This window comes from Giraffa tippelskirchi, chromosome 5 (genome assembly GCF_054371585.1).
Source record: "Giraffa tippelskirchi isolate mGirTip1 chromosome 5, T2T-mGirTip1v1.2.pri, whole genome shotgun sequence".
NCBI classification, from domain to species: Eukaryota; Metazoa; Chordata; class Mammalia; order Artiodactyla; family Giraffidae; genus Giraffa; species Giraffa tippelskirchi.
This window is the reverse complement of record NC_137279.1, coordinates 46,073,542-46,079,237: the sequence shown is the minus strand read 5'-3', so window position 1 is coordinate 46,079,237 and position 5,696 is coordinate 46,073,542. Positions and strand designations below refer to the sequence as shown.

General features: G+C 40.6%; 1 non-coding gene across 1 annotated transcript; it reads left to right on the top strand.

Moving 5' to 3' along the window:
* The first annotated feature begins 3,114 nt into the window (after nt 1–3,114).
* Nucleotides 3,115–3,221, top strand: LOC145508048 (U6 spliceosomal RNA). Its single transcript, XR_014055317.1, has one exon. It is a non-coding gene; the product is annotated as a U6 spliceosomal RNA (small nuclear RNA).
* The last annotated feature ends 2,475 nt before the right edge of the window (nt 3,222–5,696 follow it).

Genomic DNA, 5,696 nt, shown 5'->3' with positions numbered 1-5,696 from the left:
GCAAATCAAAACCACAATGAGGTATCATTTCACACCAGTCAGAATGGCTGCTATCCAAAAGTCTACAAGCAATAAATGCTGGAGAGGGTGTGGAGAAAAGGGAACCCTCTTACACTGTTGGTGGGAATGCAGACTAGTACAGCCACTATGGAGAACAGTGTGGAGATTCCTTAAAAAACTGGGAATAGAACTGCCATATGACCCAGCAATCCCACTGCTGGGCATATACACCGAGGAAACCAGAATTGAAAGAGACGCGTGTACCCCAATGTTCATCGCAGCACTGTTTACAAAAGCCAGGACATGGAAGCAACCTAGATGTCCATCAGCAGACGAATGGATAAGGAAGCTGTGGTACATATACACAATGGAATATTACTCAGCCATTAAAAAGAATACATTTGAATCGGTTCTACTGAGATGGATGAAACTGGAGCCCATTATACAGAGTGAAGTAAGCCAGAAAGAAAAACACCAATACAGTATACTAATGCATATATATGGAATTTGAAAGATGGTAACGATAACCCTATATGCGAGACAGAATAAGAGACACAGATGCATAGAACAATTTTATGGACTCTGAGGGAGAAGGTGAGGGTGGGACGTTCTGGGAGAATAGCATTGAAACATGTATATTATCATATGTGAAACAGAACACCATTCCATGTTCGATGCATGAGACAAGGGCTCAGGGCCGGGGCAATGGGATGACCCAAAGGGATGGGATGGGGAGGGAGGTGGGTGGGGGGTCCAGGAAGGGGAACACATGTAAACCCATGGCTGATTCATGTCAATGTATGGCAAAAACTATTACAATATTGTAAAGTAATTAGCCCCCAACTAAAATAAATAAATTTATATAAAAAAAAAGGGTTATTGTTCCTCTCTTGCTTGAAGATCATGCAGAGTCCATCTTCCCTCTTTAGAATCTACCCACTTTTCCTCTTCTGACCATCAGACAATACTTAGACCAAGTAACAATGTAACGTGCCAGGAAGTGCTGGACCTGCTTAGAAAGGAAAGAAATTATGAGTCAAAAAAATATAACCTGAATTCTAATCATGAGGAAAGTTAAGACAAGCTGAAATATTTCTACAAAATAACTGGCTTGAACTCTTTAAAAATGACAAAGGACGATAAAGAAAAGCTAAGACGCTCTTTCAGATTGAAAGCCTAAAGAGATAAGACAAATAAAAGCTCTCTGTAATCTTAGACTAGATCCTGGCCCAGGTTGTAAAAGGGCTCTGCAGCCCGCCCAGACTGCACCTGCTGGAGTTCCAACTGAAAGTATTCAGTCCTTGCCCAAGAATTTCCCATGACTGAAAAGAGTAGTTCCTGAGGTAGACCACCTCCAGTGGCTGGTTCACATGGGTACACAGAAGTCCAGTCTCCTGGCTCCAGTTTGGAACATCTCTGAAATTCTATTCCAGCTTTGGAGCTCTCTGTGGCATTGGCTGAGGCCTCTGATGCAAGTGACTTGCAGTTCAACTGATTCTTTTGCCAGATCCTGTTGCTACAGGTGTGGGTGTCCTCAGTCGGGTCCAGCTCTTTGTGACCACATGGATCATAGCCCGCCGGCTCCTTCTGTCCATGGGATTTCCCAGGCAAAGAATACTGGAGTGGGTTGCCATTTCCTCCTCCAGGGGATCATCCCCACCCAAGGATTGAACCTGCATCTCCTGCGTCTCCTACATTGGCAGGTGGATTCTTTACCATTGAGCCACATGGGAAGCCGTTTCTACAGGAACATACCCAAAAACCTCTGCTTAGCAAATTTCTATCACAGAATGTTACCCAGAAAACTTTATGTGGGAGACCCACCCAGAGCTAAAAGATCTCTCTTTTTTAAAGAGCCACAATTCCTGCTTTCTCCATCTGTTTCCAGTCCAATGCTGGGGAATGGAGGAGGAAATAGTGACTAAAGTGTATTCCATTAAAGAAAGCTTAAAAGAAGAAAAGAAAGAACAAAGAAAAAGTTTCTTCCCTGATTAAAAAAGTTATTCTCAAGTTTCTGGTGTTATGAAATCTACTAAAAAAATCTAAAAATTTGAGAACTATCTAACACAATACTCCTAATTTTAAATTAACAATTTAAAAATTTCTCTTTATCTAACAAATCCTACATGAATGTTCAAGGAGAACAGGCCAGGTGCTCGTTACTACCCTGGTCACAGGGAATGAGTAAAACCTAGGAGGATTGGAATCAAACAGAGGCCAGAACTGCAGCTCTGCTGGTCAATTCTGTACCTTTGCTGCAAAGTTGGGTAAAAAAAAACAAAACCTATCACATAAGGGTCATTCACATTAGGCTTATAGGAGATAATGCCTGTGGCAGCAGTTTGTTAGTTTGTAAAGGTTCATTATAATTATATAGGGCAATATAGACCTGTTTCACTCTGACTCATGAATCTGTCCTTTAGGACAATAGCATATTGTAGACTTTTTCAGATATTTTATTTAGAAAAGCTGCAAACTCATGAAGTTGAAAGAATAGTACAATGACCATCTATATACCTTTCACCTAACTTGGACAATTCTTAATAATTTATGAAGTTATATAAACTTTTTTGTGAGTCATTTGAAAGTAGATGACATGACACAACTAAACATTTCAGCATGTGTTTCCTAAGAATAAAATTATTTTCTATTGTAAAAAAATGAATGAATAAAAATCTCAATTAGAGTCAAAGCACTAGAAGGGGAAGCTCTCACTCCCTTCTAGGGTAGCAGAGCCTAGCAGAGGAAAAAGAAAAACTCCTCTTCTTTCCTGGCAAGGACTCAGCTAATGAAAGCCATGGACAATTTGTAGCCCTCCCAACTTCCTTTTCCCCACTATAAAGGCATTCTCCTTCCCTTGTCACGGGGGGACTTATGTGGCTTTCCATGGCTTTCCAGAAATGCAATTATTGTTGATCTTGAATAAATCATCTTTGCTAGAGAAATAACTGGTGTCTATCTGTTTCAGGTCAACACTATTAACTTCAGTACTTTGTCTCATATAAGAAAAGTGACACTAAAAATTCTACAGTATTTACTCATTGACAGTCTAAATTGACTCAGAATTGTTTTTGAAAGCTGATTTTTTAAAAAATAATTCAGAACCTGAAGTTAGTGCTGGCTTCAGCAGCACATATACTAAAATTGGAATGAATCAGAGAAGATTAACCTGGCCCCTGCTCAAGGATGACATGCAAATTCATGAAGTGTTCCATATTTTGCACCCTTCCCCACATCAAAACTTGAATCACAAGCTGGAATCAAGACTGCTGGGAGAAATATCAACAACCTCAGACATACAGATGATATCACTCTAATGGTAGAAAATGAAGAGGAACTAAAGAGTCTCCTAATGAGGGTGAAAGAGGAGAGTAAAAAGCTGGCTTAAACCTAACGTCAAAACAAACAAACAAAACCCAAACCCAAAGTTAATACATCATATTTGGTTTTTATGTCTCTCGTTTCTGCTAATCTATAACAGAAGCCCTCAGAATTTCGTTAACTTTTTATGATAATGATTTGCTCTAAGGGTCAACAATAATTGTCTCATAATATGTCTCACAGTCTATTATTTTCTCATTTCATCATAATTAAATTTTATGTAAACATTTTTGGCAAGACTATCACATATGGGATATTGTGGAATATTATATACTTTTAAAGACCTGATCAAGATGCATGTCAATCATACCTCAATAAAGTGATTTAAAAAAAGACCCTACCAAAAAGTTGGATAGTTCTTTTGGTTACAGGTTACAAAAACAATTGCTATTAACGTAATGGAAAATATTAATTTCTTGGAAGGCTATTAGTGTAGACTATAAAATGAAAGGGAGGGGGATTTCCCTGGTGGTCCAGAGGCTAAGAATCTACCTTCCAATGCAGGGGATGTGGGTTCAATTCCTGGTCCAGGAAATAAGAGCCCACATGCTGCAGGGCAACTAAACCCTTGTGCCACAACCACTGAGCCCATGAGCCACATCTACTGATGCCCTCACATCTAGAGTCTGTGCTCCACAGCAAGAGAAGCCCCTGCAATGAGAAGCCACTGCAGCAAAGAGCAGCCCCTGCTTGCTGCAGCTAGAGGAAGCCTACGGACAGCAACAAAGACCCAGAGCAGCCAAAAATAAAATAATAAATAATAATTTTTTAAAAATTGAAGGAAGGATGAGGAAGCCTCAGGAAGGGAAGCATTAGGACAGGTTTTGGGATCCCAGGAGCAGGGGTCCCTGGTCCACTGGGTACTGAAATTGATATGACAGTGACACAGCCCATCTGTCAGAGGATAGGATTGCATAACCTGTTCAAAGCAACCAGGAAAATAGGATCAGGCAGCCACTCCAACTGCTTTCTATTCACATGATGCTGACAATTTACTGTTATACGAAGCTTATGTAAAAAATGCTTTTACTTGCTTTAATTGTTTGATTGTCCCATCAAACCAAGAGATAGGAAAGTCTGTGAAGAATCCCAAAGCAATAGAATGTCTCCTGATTCATAGAATCATTTTATGCATGCTACAGGCTGAATGAATGTGCCACCTGAAAAATGTATATGTAGAAACCGTATTCCCCCGTGTGATGGTATTTGGGGTTGGGGCCTTGAGAGGTAATTAGAGTTCAATTGAAAGCGGGGCCCCTTTGATGAATATTTTGTTGTTCAGTCTCTCAGTTGTATCCAACTCTTCACAACCCCACGGACTGCAGCATGCCAGGCTTCCTTGTCCATCACCAACTCCCGGAGCTTGCTGAAACTCATGTCCATTCAGTCATGATGCCATCCAACCATCTTGTCCTCTGTCATCCCCTTCTCCTCCTGCCTTCAATATTTCCCAGCATCAGGGTCTTTTCTAATCAGTTGACTCTTCACATCGGGTGGCCAAAGTATTGGAGTTTCAGCTTCAGCATCAGTCTTTCCAATGAATATTCAGGGTTGATTTCCTTTAGGATTGACTGGTTTGATCTCCTTGCAGTCCAAGAGACTCGCAAGAGTCTTCTCCAACACCACAGTTCAAAAGCATCAATTCTTCAGTGCTCAGCTTTCTTTATAGTCCAACTCTCACATCCATACATGACTACTGGAAAAACCACACCTTGGACTATATGGATCTTTGTTGGCAAAGTAATGTCTCTGCTTTTTAATGTGCTGTCTAGGTTTGTTTCTTCCAAGGAGCAAGTGTCTTTTAATTTCATGGCTGCAGTCACCTCTGCGGTGATTTTGGAGCCCAAGAAAATAAAATCTCTCACTGTTTCCATTTGATGAATATAATGTCCTTTTAAGAAGATGAAGACAATAGAGAGAGAAGCTCTGCATGTGCGTGAAGGAAAAGCCATGTAAAGACATAGTGAGAAGGCAAGTCAAGAAGAGAGCTTTCCTCAGGGAACAAATCAGCCAGCACCTTGATCTTGGATTTTCTAGCTTCCAGAACTGTGGGAAATAAATTTCTATTGTTTTAGCTATCCTGTCACATAGAGAACAGACTTGTGAACACAGCGAGGGAACAAGAGGGTGAGACAAATTGAGAGCGTAGCCTTGAACATATACATTACCATGTGTCAAATAAATGGCCAGTGAGAATTTGCTCTATGGTTCAGGGAGCTCAATTTGGAGAACCTAGAGGGGTAGGATGTGGTGGGAGGGAGGTCCAAGAGGGAGGGGATATATGTATACCTATGGCTGATCCATAGGTATACATC